Here is a 13406-nt window from a genome sequence, read left to right as displayed (position 1 = left end):
TACACATTTATTCATTTCACTCAGCTGTATCTTTCAGCACTTCTGTACGAAATTGAAAGCTGCTCGAGGTAAACATATTGGTTTTGTAAAGTTTCACATGTATAAGGGTTCTTCACTGATATTGTTCACATGGAATCATCTTTCCATCCTTGTGCTTAATCCTACTGTACACCAATTTATCCTTTTGTTGTAATGTTAATTACATGCTGGTATGTACTGTGAATCCACAAATCCTACAAACTTCCCTAGGTTCATATATAGAGCACAGTTTACTTTTTGTTGATATTTTAAAGAAAGCCAATTATATCTGTTAGGAAGTGTACTCGGTTAACTTCCATTTGAAGTTTCCTTAACATTTTTATTGAAAAATTAAAAGTAATACATGACATATAAATGGGGTGCATCAAATAAGTACAAGAACATCCATTTGAAGTTTAACTTACATCCTTTGGAAGCATCCCTTTGACATTGCCTCAAACTCTTAATAGTCATTATTATTTAATTTGTAATCTCCAAGCATGTAGAAGGCCAATGTCTTGCATAGAAGCACTAGGCAACTATGCCATAGTTGCAGGGTAGGAATAGGTAGATTTAAAATACAAGGTTTACAATACCTATGGAATCTTGTAGTAGAGGCCTGTATGGTGTCCCAAGCAATGTTGAGTAAAAAAAATGTGGTGTCCACTTCATGTGATGAAAAGCTAAACTATATTATGTGGTTATACCAGACATTTAAAGTGAATCTGTGCCTTGCCAGTGCAAAGCAACAGCTTCACTCCAATCCAGTTCCATTTAACTGCTTACACTCACTGTACCTTCTCCTGCCACGCTCTTCTCCTAGGAAAGTGTCATAAACTGTACTTTTAGGTATGTGGAGCATTTGACCCAATCCCCTTCTTCCAATTCAAAAGTTCTGGGGTCAGAGAAAGCCTTTGGTCACTTGGAGCTTATATGTGGCCTTTCTACTCCCTCCTGCATAGAAATGAAGTAGTGGACAGTACCTTTAAATGTTCACTTAAAGTATTTATGGGTATTTTATCTAAGATTGTCAGATCATATATGAACTCCAGTGTTCCCCCTAAATTTTTTTTAAGCTAGGTGGGGAGAAGCTTTAGGTGGGTGGTGTCCCTTGTATCACGACCCAGCTTCTTAGTAACCACCCAAAAACAGGCGAGTGGTTCCTGAAAAGTGCTGGGTGGTGCCACCGGCTAAAAGGGGCTGTGGAGAATACTAAACTCATTCTTTTTTTTAAACTTGATTTATATACACAGAGAAGCAGTTACATATGAAAACAAAAGGTTAAAAAATTAAAAAATACAATACAGATTCATATACTGTGTTATAAATATAAATATGAACAAACTTTGCGCAGATACAGATTCATATACTGAAATATAAATATATATAAATACATAATAAACAAAATAATACATTTTAGTCTACATACCAAGTATGTGAATGCTCATTTCATACTTGTGATCATTTCATACTAGATATTATCCCAAATAAATAAATATTTTCTAATTTACAGTGCATTACATTTTTTAAAGCCACTACTGTGAAATATTTCATTTTATATTCAACTTTTTCTACATTTTCTTCGCCAAATTCTAACTCATTTTCTTTCTCTATGTTACAGTTATATTGTTCCCAGGTTTAATCAGAACAACCATTTACCTTTACTTTATGAAAATTTATCATTATACCATGTGGAATGACAATGCCCTTGTAAAACATGACCAAGATCTTCTGGATCTAGAGTGTTTTCCATATAGGAGAACCATTTATCAAAGAACTTAGCTGCATCGTTATCTCCTTTTAACTCCCCTACCTCAAATAGATCCCTATAGTATAACATCTGCATTGTAGATTCAATCGTTTTCAATTTAGGTGGATCCTTACGGATCCATTGCAACATTATTGCTCTGCATGTTGCCAATAAACCCAGTAACATCCAAAATGTAGGTCCTTTCTTTATATTTCTTTCTTGTTAATCCCAGTTCCCAAATACATACAGTAACGGTTCCAGAACCAATTTTATTTTTGTTATTCTTGTAATAAAAGCTTGTACATTCTTCCATAATTGCTGGATTCCCATCCCATAAACTGTGTTTTTAGTGTATCTCTTTCATACTCATATATTAAACATTTTTTACTTCTAATTGAGTCCACAGATTGAATAACATTTATTGGTCGAAATACCTTGTAAGCTCTATGAAGTATTTTAAACTGGGTCTCTCTCCAAATTTGGGGTTATTCTAAGGACCATAATATATCCTTGCACTGCTTTATCATAAAAAGATCTGGAATACCGAAATCTTTTGTGGATTGCCTTTAACAGGGAACACGGCAACTCCAACCCATTCTTTTAAACATTGAATTATGATTTCCATCTCCAATTTAAAATATACTGTTGCTTCTGACACCTTCATAGAAAGATATGTTAATTTAAGACCAACTTCATCTAAACTGACTGGTAACCTAGCTGTTTACAGGTTGTTTTTGCCTCACACTAGAACTTTTTAGATGTATTAGGTTGTCTGTATTATATTTCAAGGTGCCATAGTAACTCAGAAATTGTAAATTACCACAATAAATTGGCCTTACGCTCTGATTTTCTAAAGCTAAAGCTATGGCCTTCACTTGATGCCTTCATTCTACAGAAGGTGGTGCAGACATTCACCGATTATGACTCAGACTACTGTAGGAAATGTTCAGCACATGACCTTTCTGTTTATGTGTGAATGTGGATCTGCAAACAACAGCAATGACAGCATAATGTTATATTCACAATTACTACATATGATCACAAATACTGCATGCCATGCCAGAAAGACTTATGGGGGATCCTTTATATTTATCTCTTCCTGTCAACATAATTCATGGTACATAGATATAGAGTTACTCTCATCCTATCCACAAGATGTCAGTCTGCACGCTTCCTAAATAATGGCTTCCCAAAAATATACCCACATCTGTATGAGTTTAATTTTGGTATTTCACCCTACTGTCTTTCTTATATTCACCTCCGACCTGCAGTCATCATGTCTTTATACAGTAAAGGCTGTGATTTTACATAGCAAGGTGGAAGCTTTGATCAGAATACAGATATGTGCATTTCTAAAATCAGCCTCTCCTTGCAAAAACCCTTCTTGTACTGCCTAGCCAAAACCAAATTTCTCCCTATTAGTGAGCATGAATCCTAAACAGATTTTACAGGCGATATTAGCAGAAAGAAACATTTAATAGAGGAACCCGTGGGACCCTAATGATCCTATTAACAACTCATTAATATTCCTAGTGCTTAAATGAGTTTGCTGTAGAATTATATCCTAGAGACAGAATGACTCTCTGTTGCTTTAGATGTGCCACCTTTTCACCTGTCCGACATCACCTTGTTTTATTAGTATAAGAAGGTATAGTTAGGCTCTTCACGCTTCTCTGTGTGTAAATATATAGGGCTACACATGCATTTTCTGTAGATGGATTTATTTAGTACTTGGAGCACAGAGAAATATGCACGGTAATACAAGGCCTTCACTCTAGACTGCTGAAAGCGGGATTCTGTGAAGTAATCTACACCAGTGATTGCATTGTATTCATGGATACAATGATGTGAATTGAAAGATGCACATACAAACACCCTCATTTGTTCTAGACTAAAAAGAATAGATGTTTCTAAACAATATAAAGACAGCAACACATGAGATCATCATGTCACATAGGGCACACGTTTATTATGACATGAAATGTGTTAACGATTTATTGTTCTGTAAATCTTTCAAAGTACAAAGGCATACCACAATTAAAATCTCAGTTTCTTTTTAATAGAGCAGAATTAAAAATCAGTACTCTCCCCACACACAATGCTTTGACTCACCCCCAGAAGTAAATAGAAGAAGACTCAATAGAGGAACGGGCATGTGCCAGCACTGCTCCCCCATGACTTCCAAGGTGATAATTAGGCAGCTGCACACACATAAAAACTAAGCACACATTTATTAAACCTACACTAACACGCAATAAACACACACACAGTAACACACACAGGGCCTGATTTATTAAAGCTCTAACAAGTTAGAACTTCATGGGAGAACCTAGGCAACCCAGGAAACCTAGAAAGTATACCTTAAAAATAATTTGGTATTAGTTGGGTACTATTTTTCAATTCTGGACCAGATCCATTTAAGGTATCCTGGATCACTCAGGTTCATCCATGGTAGTCTATATTATCCAGTCTTGAAGCACTTTAATAAATCAGGCTCATACTGTACACTAAAAACAAACCAACTTTCTGGAACCTTCAATTTCAGGCAGTTTATCTTTAATCCTGTGTTCTGGTATGTTCCTAACAAACTTCACTTCCCTAGGTTGTGAGCCACAAGCTATGACAGCTATGTTTCTCCCAGCACTATTTGCAACACAAGTGGGACTGAATCCAAAGGCTGCAACCAAAGTCATTTAGGAACTGATGCAGTCACAATCTTTCTGCCCAGCATTCCAAGAATGTTTATTCCATAAACAGCTCTTTTTAGGGCTTTTTACAATTTTTAGTCAATTGCAAAGCTTTGAAATATAGTATTTTGGCCATAAGTGGGAAAATGTCCCCAGTAAAAGTTTAAAAATGCATGTTGTTTTCCAAAAATCAAAGTAAAAATATGGGTGTTATAAGCTCTTTTTATAAGCTGGCTCTCAAAATTGATGGGAGGGAAGAACAATGTTGGAAGAGCAATTCACAATTGCCAATACCCTCATACATGCCAAGAACAATCAACTGAAAACCATTTTTAACAGACACCAAATCTGTGTTTTATATGCAGCACATTTTAATACTTTATGGTTTGTTTTTTGTGTTCTTTTCAACCCACAGATATTTTTGCTGCATCTGCTAAAATTATACTTGTGTTTTTTAAAATTAGGATATTTTTAGCAGGGTTGCTTCTGCCACAGGAAATCGATTATATACAAGGAGCAGGCTATAATGAAAAATGGTTGCAATGTGTGTGAAATGTAATTTGTCAGTGGAGAAGAGAGAAAGATAGATAATGAATACATTTAACGCTTTCGCATGCACAGGCATTTTATATCATTGTAATATAAGAGATTTTGGTCAAAAAGTATTTAGCTCATTAGCTCAATTATTTATTATTATTTTTTAATTACCATTGTTAGTTGTAACAGCGCTTGGAATTTTCGATTTCTCTCGGGAGTAAAATTTAAAGCTTAACTTCTGCAAAATGTGAGTAAAATTCAGGAAATATTGGGGAAGTTGTACACTGTGCCCTCAGGCCAGACAAGTTTTAAATTGCCACTGAGGGTTATGGAAGCACCATTCAACTATCCTTGACATGTTTACGTGCCATATGGTAATTTGTAATCTTCTTTCCTGTCATATACAACTGTGTACCAAAAAACAGTATACCTGCAGAATGAATGGTTAGTGATCATTTTAGTGACACTAGATATCAAGGTGCACTGTATTTTCCAACAACTTCTACCCAAAGGTGGCCACACACTGGTAATAATACATTTAACATAAATCTAATATAAACTAAGACATTTTTCATTATTAATATTTAATGCCCGATCCAGTCCCCACCACTCCTGCAGGGTAATGTATATCAGTGGAGAGCACTTCAAAACAACCAGCAGCCAATGTGAATGCTTTATTCCATTTACAGAAGCAACCCAGTTCTGCTGACTTTGTCTGTTATAGTAAATAGCAAGTACTATTATACCCCCTTACTGCATACTGTTATTCCTCCAAAAGTACAAAATTACTCTCACAAACACAGGCATTTTTTTCTCTTCTGATATTTTATATTTTTGTGTAGGTGAGAATCTGTCACATAGCTTAATAAATTAGGTTAATGTTAGTGGGACTCCAACACATAGCTCAGTAAATATGGAGAATTTTGTGGGACAGAAGACTGCAGACTGTCTGGGATGTATATAATATATTGTCCTAAACTCAATTTAACCATGCTGCTTTAAGTTAGGCAGGTCTCTTATGTTGAACTTTGAAAATTTTGGTGGTCTGCGGCTCTGGCTGGTGCGCCCCCCAGCGGGGTCCTCCCCACCGATCATGTCCCCACTATGGACACCACCCATCACAGGCTCAGACCTGCTTGCTAAACATCCTGAGACAATTTTATTGTGTCCACAGCCCTGCGCTACTGTCCCCCCAGGATGTTTGGCAAGCAGGTCTGGACCTGCGATGGGAGAGTGGGCGGGTTGTGTCCATCATGACATCACTTTGGGGGAAATTTTTTTCCCCTTTGGATGATACATGGCTCCCCACACGTGCGCGGTCAGGATTTTGTGGATTTAGTGGTCTGTGAGGTCCAAAAGGTTGGCAACCACTGCCCAATATGAATCTTTGGCTCCTATATAAATGTGCTCCTACCTATAAATATTACAAAACTGGGAGTCGATTTGCACAAAATGCACACCTATGCTTCTCACTGTACAAACTGGCACACCGATGAACTCCAAGGCTGGAGAGGATACACTTTTATCAGTGAGGCTGGGTGATACAGCAAACCTGAAATGGATTTCGTAAAAGCTTTTTGCTGTTTGTTAGCAAATCTTTTAAATCCTGGACCAGATCCAGCCTTGGAGAGCTTTAATAAATCAGGCCCACTGTATCAACCTATTCCTGTACCGCATTGTTATTTGTACCACTGCACTCTACCAGCTCCCCTAAGTTCCACTTAATTTTTTCAAGCAACATGGAATATTTGTCAGTGTGGTTTTTAAAGTAAATAATGTACGCCTCCAAGCAAGGATTACATTTTCTTGTTATGCATTAATAAAAAAAAATTATTTACCATTCTACATGCTGAACAGCTACAGCAACCTACTAAGCTAAAACCATACACTGTTTAAAGAAGGGATTAAACTAATGAAAAAAATCTGGCACCATGAAGTAAAAATCATTGTATTGATTGGTTTGAAAGTATTTTATTGGCAAGAGCTTAAAGTCAATATTTGAACACCACAAACTATTTAGAACACATAACAGACAGATGATTACACAGATAAAACACACATATAGAAGCTGTTTTCCTGCCGAAAGATTTGTGTTAATGTCCATTTAGTCCTTAGATTTTCACAGCCAGCTGTACAATTTACCTTTTTCCTGCTTCAGTTAAACAACACAGCTTAGTCATGTATCCACAATACAACCGGACAATGAAGCTGACTACTCTCAGTATATTGTAGGGATGATTTAAGGGTGAGAACAACCAAGTGATTGGCCGGAGCCTTTCCAGGGTCCTCAATGATAGAACAGTAGGGGTGCAGAGAGATGAAATTCTGTACATTTGGGGCCCCCGCTTCATATTTTTCCTGGATCCCATTTTTGTCCAAAACCATCTCTGTCAGTATACTCAGTATACAGTATACAAATGTCAATCAGGCATTGAAACATGAGAACTACATACAGGCACATTTTATTTTAGGAAGCAATACTGAAATTGGTGTATAGCAGGGAAAGAGGTTGGAGTAAAACTATAGGGACAAAAAGGGGTATGCAGAGCATGTGGCTTTTCTGTATTGAAATCTCTTGTAAAAACACTTGCATGAGCATGTCCAAGGATTTGCAGTACAAGTCTATAAAAAATGGCAGGGGCAGCAAACACCCCTGGACACTACATGTAGCATCCATGAAAAGGCATGGCAACACTGTCCCCTCCTACCACCAGTCAAATAAAGAACCATTCAGTCCAATGTATACCATTTTTTGCAACAATTTTTTTAAATAAAAATAACTAGTCAAAACTCAGCATTAATAATAAAGTACCTACAGCCAGGTGGAATCAGTATGCTCTGTAGATTTAATTGAATTCGTTTTAAAAACTGGAGGATGTAAAAAAAAGGGTGTTTCTTATGGTCACCAAAATTTCAGTGCTTATTCTTAAAACACGTGTTAGAGGATAAGGTAACATCTCATTGGCTACTATGGGGATCTACTTTTTAATTTCTATTCCTACTATTTTGGTCTTTCATATGCAGCATGTCCAAATCACACAGAAAACACTGCTGCAGTAACACTAAAAAAGAACATTCAGGGAAGACATTTTACCGTATTCCCTGACTTTTAGGAGACCTCTGTGACCCATGACATATAAGACAGCTGTTACAATGTATGAAATTCCTAACCCTGCCCAACCAGAGCATCCATTACCATTCTGGTACTTAAAGAAGAGGAAGATGAAGATGAATCATGTTTGCAAATGGTAACAGCACAAACAGAAAAATTCTTCTCCAGTTTGAAATGTGCATTCCTATTGAAAAAACAATTCTTTGCTATCCATAACCAAATCTAGTGATACACTATGAAGTATGAATAATAATTAAACAATTGATTAGGTGAAAACATAAAAAACTGACCCAATAAGTGTTTTTTAATTACTTTTCACCAATATTTGGGCAGAATGTGGATTACATAAATGATCAAACAAGGATTGGGATCCTAACCACTTTTTTCTTCCAAGTTCAATATTAATACAATAATAAAAAAAAAATTACATCACACAGTCACACAAGCATTGCAGTCAATATTTTTTCTATATAACTGTAAATGGAACAAGTACGTGGTGAACTGAAGACGTGTAGTTAATTACAAAGAACTGATTTGTATGTCTATCATTATATCAATTAAAAATAAGAATATCACATATGCCCAGCATAACAGTTTGGCAATATATAAAAACTGCAATTAGCTATTAGAATATTTTCTTTTTTTTGAAAGACAAACATATTAGCCCAGGATCCAATTTCGGGGAATTGCGTGTGAACGCTGAGTGAGTATAACCTACATTTAGGTGTATAGGTATGGAGGGAGCTATACTACATATATGCTTTTTTGCAAAGCAGTTTATGTTACTATAGCAACAATGAATTTGTAGCAAGTAATAGAGAACACTTATCCTTTTCAATGTATTCCTGGGAACAATATATATCCTGTAATTGTCTTTTAACAAAATTTAGGATTACAGAATGCTCAGTGTTATGGCAAAGCAAGAGCTATATGCATCCATTTTCTAGAATATCCTCATATTTAATATGAGATATTTGCAGACAGATCCTTTTGTATGGGGCTTAATATTACATGTACTATAGATTCAATGTTGCTTTATATTAGACATTTACCTTTCTTCATTGATATAAGGTGTTCGCTGTTGTTTTCATGTTCTTCAGATTGACAGCATGGGGCATAGCACATTGAAGTTTACTCATTGTAGTTCCAAGCAATTAGAAAACATTGTTACTATAAGAAACAGCTTCCTGGGGCCAATCACCTATTTAAAACATTAGTTTTCGGTTGTTTTTTTTTGTATAGGCAATGACATGTAAGTAGCTGTCATTATTGTTAATGTAGAGCTTCAGTTTTGTGTGAGCCCTTCTCATATATAAAACTATAAATAAAAATACAAATACATTTCTTTCTGTTCAATTACATTGCAATGATATACTTTTCTACTCCAATAGCAGCGCTGGGTAGTGTTCATTGTAGTATAATTGTGAGCCCAGGTTGGCACAATAACAAAATCCTATGGCAGGGTCCCATACCACGGGGCCGTAGGCTGTGCTGAACCAGGCCGCACCTTTTCTCATCGGCTGCAGTCAGATACAGATTCCTCCTGTCACAGCAAAGATTGCAGTCGACAAAGACACTCTCCCCTCAACCCCCATCCCTTAATCCATAGAACTGGTCTGTAGTGCAAAAAAGGTTGGCAAATACTGCCCTTTGGGACAGCCTGCGCTCCCAAAATTGGGAAGAATGATGCAGACCATCATTCATCCTGGAGGAGGAGCGCCTATTCCCTGGGGTACAATGTGGGGTTTAGGGGAGTATTGCAGCAAAACCGCTTTAAAATAAAATAGGACAAAAAAGTGCTACCCAATTTTTGTTTATTTTTTGTTTTAACTGGAGAACCAATAAAAAGGGAATATATTTACCATATTCCTTGCCCTCACTCCTTTTCTCCAAAGCCTCTTTTCATCATGGGCACTCTGCCATCATCACAGACAATGCAGGACCAGCAGTCCTGCCCTGGAAATGAGGTGGATGAGGACCCATATACAAGAGGAGACTGCCAGCTATCATTGAAACTCTAATGTAAGTAAAACATATGGTAAAGATTAAGTAAAGTGTACAAGAATTATTCTTCCTTTCAGGTTATTGTATCAAAAACTGCCACATCCCTACTTAAATAAAAAAATAATAAATGAAAACCATGGGACTTTCTTGGCAGTATTCACAAGACAATGAGTACATACCATATATACTTGAGTATAAGTCGATCCGAGAATAAGCCGAGTATAAACAAAAGTGCTCTGGATTCAGTGGGAGTATATTCAGTGTGGTTTTGCAGCACCCATACCTTTTAGCTAGCTAGCTGAGCAAGCTACTACGGCGCACAGCAGAGGACTACAAGGCGCAGGTACCCGAAGGGTCTGGCAGGCCCTACTGGGCCATCACTAATAGTGGAATCTCCCAGGTATGATTTATTGTTTTGTCAGCGGGGGTTTGTGGGGGTAGGAGCGAGAATCGGCTGGCAGAGGGTGCATTTCTGGAGGGACCCATGCACCTGACTTGAATTTAAGCTGAGGGTGACTTTTTCAGCACATTTTGGGTGCTGAAACAGTCGGCTGTACTTTGGAATATACGGTATATAAATCTTAAAGATTTTATTAAAACAACCATGTTTAAGACCATAACATTTTTTTTCCTAATTCATAAAATCACAATATAAAACCATATCACCATATTAGTTGTGAAGCTCCAAACAAATTAGGGACTCTAGCTGAAATGTTCTCTAAGCGTTTCGCGGAAACCTGTCCGCTTCCTCATGAGATCTAGAGAACCCATACATTACATTTGATTAAATAATAAACATTTTTTCCATTAAATTTTCCAATTATCAAACATTATACAAAATCAATAAGTGACATATCATTATTCACTTAATGATAATGTCCCTGATGTTACTGTGGCCCCAAGGCAGAGTGAAGAATTTTGGAATAAGGCACCTTTACTTATCAGGTTCTGCAATCATTATTTCTCCAAAATTGTACCGTATATAGGTGTATATTACGTACCGCCCCACATGAGGCACACCATATTACATCTGTGGCCATTTAAGGGTAGAACGTGGAAGGGATCAGAGACACTGAGACAAGTTGGCAAGAATCTGGAAGGACATTTGTAAGAGCAAGACACAGATGAGGTATAAATGAAGAGGTACTTCATGATAAATAGAATTGCACTATTGGACTAAGTAAGGGAATTGATTTTAGGTTCCTCTGACCTCCCGTGCAACATAATAAGAAAGAAACTAGCAGAGCTATGTATGTATGCAATCATGCTCTACTATCTTAAAATATCCATTCAGTCTGACACTGGAAACCTGCTAACAAGAGCAATGACTACATCTCCTATTATCCTGTCACTGGACTGGGGAAAGTTTGATGACTTCTTAACTGCAGTAATTTAGGATTTCTTGGAACAATGACTGGTGAATAAAACTGCAAATCCTCCTGCAAATAATTCAAGTGACCTGTATGTATTTTACAGTCTATACATTGTATTTAACATGACATGCTCCCTAGACATTATAAGTCATGATAATGCAATATTACACATAGCATTTTTTTCCTGCTGCTTTTGATTATTAGTAAAAAACGTTTTTAAAATCATATTACCATCATAATTTTGGTAAGAATTTATTGCTGAGTATTGCTATAATTTATTGATTGCTGCACAACCCCATCACATAAAGCCTATAACATTGGCATGCAAACTGTGAAAAGGATTTGCCAATAAACCAAATTAATCTCCTAAAGCTGATTCAAGATTACACATGGTCAAGGGTGCTGTAAAAAAATATTAAAAGCCCAAAATTCAAATGTACACTTTTATAGATAGGGTTCTTTGTGTTGGTGCAATTTAGGAAATGATAGCTAACGGTCTGTAAATATCCCCAGTGCCTACTGCAACTGCTCATTATTTACACAAAATATCCTACAGGGGTCAATTAGAACAAGTTACTAATATCTTTAAATGCAGATTATTGCCTGAAGATTAACGGTATGTAAATTTTTAAAGTATATTTAACATATTAAAAATAATCTGTAGAAATGCAATGTTATTGAGGATTTGCATTGAAATCAAGTGCTAGAAACTAACTTTTTCCTAATTACACTGAAAACAAATATTCAGTTTCTAAATAAAGGCTAGCAAACAAACTGAAAAATTCATGTAGATGTTGTAAATGTGGTGCCTGCTTAGCTTTGACTTATGAAAATGATCCCAGTTAGGCATGTGTTAGAAAGATCTGGAATACTTCTGACAGATATCCTTGGAGGGATGTCCTTTGGACAGTTAGTGGTGGTTTTGGTCTGGAACTTCCTGGTAACTTGCCCTCCTGGGTCCTGGGTTTAGTTTGCTCTGCCATTCATTCACCCTTTTCAAAATAAATTAGATTATTTGCTGCTTTTGTGCTTATGTATTTATGAAAACTCTTAGCTCCCGTCCAACATTACTATAACTGTCACTGACAGGTATGGTAGGCCTCTGGACCTTGACAGCTATACAGCGGGGCTCAACCTAGTAGGCTCCTGGATGACAGTGTTGGGCTCCACTGGGTAGGGTTGCTTAATGCTGTCCTAACGAAAGTACTAGAAGATTTGCCTTATGCCCGTTAACATATATTGATCAAATTTTGATTAGGAATGCCAATCTAACTTGCATTATCTGCTATTTAGGTATCAGCCCAGAACTGCTGGTTGCTACTGTAAAAACCAGAGTGTACTTCTATTGTCTGGCAGTTATTAGGGACTGCACAGCCTTTACCAGGTAAATGATCCATATTAAGGGGATTGATTATTTACACTGATCATTCACCTGTTGACTAATGTATACTCACCTTTTAGCTCTTGCATACAAAAACATTAATTAGAAATAATCTTTGAAAGGTCTGACCCAAGCAAAGCAAATTCTGATTAGTTACTTTCTCTAAAGAATTAGTGCTTAAGAATTAAAACTTCCTAAAGAAACTTCATCTCACATCCAAGATCATGTTGGGGTACCAAATTTCATGCAACAGCTTACATATGATTTATAAATCCATGTACAATGCTGGTTAAAAAACATTCTGGAAAATCCTGATAACAGGCTGAGGCCTGTTGCCATGTTACAGGAAGAGTAATGTAGGTTTTGAGACAGGAAATTAATTTTATTTTTACCTACAGCAAATTGAAATATCTTGTATTATACACTCTTTATTGATTTTAACAAAACTGGATTTATACTTTTACCAGAAGTTAAGCCCCTAAAATCATACACCAATTACACTACTCACAAATTGTGCTTACTCTTGCAGATAATAATATTTTCT

This window comes from Pyxicephalus adspersus, chromosome 1 (genome assembly GCF_032062135.1).
Source record: "Pyxicephalus adspersus chromosome 1, UCB_Pads_2.0, whole genome shotgun sequence".
NCBI classification, from domain to species: Eukaryota; Metazoa; Chordata; class Amphibia; order Anura; family Pyxicephalidae; genus Pyxicephalus; species Pyxicephalus adspersus.
This window is presented reverse-complemented; position numbering follows the sequence as displayed.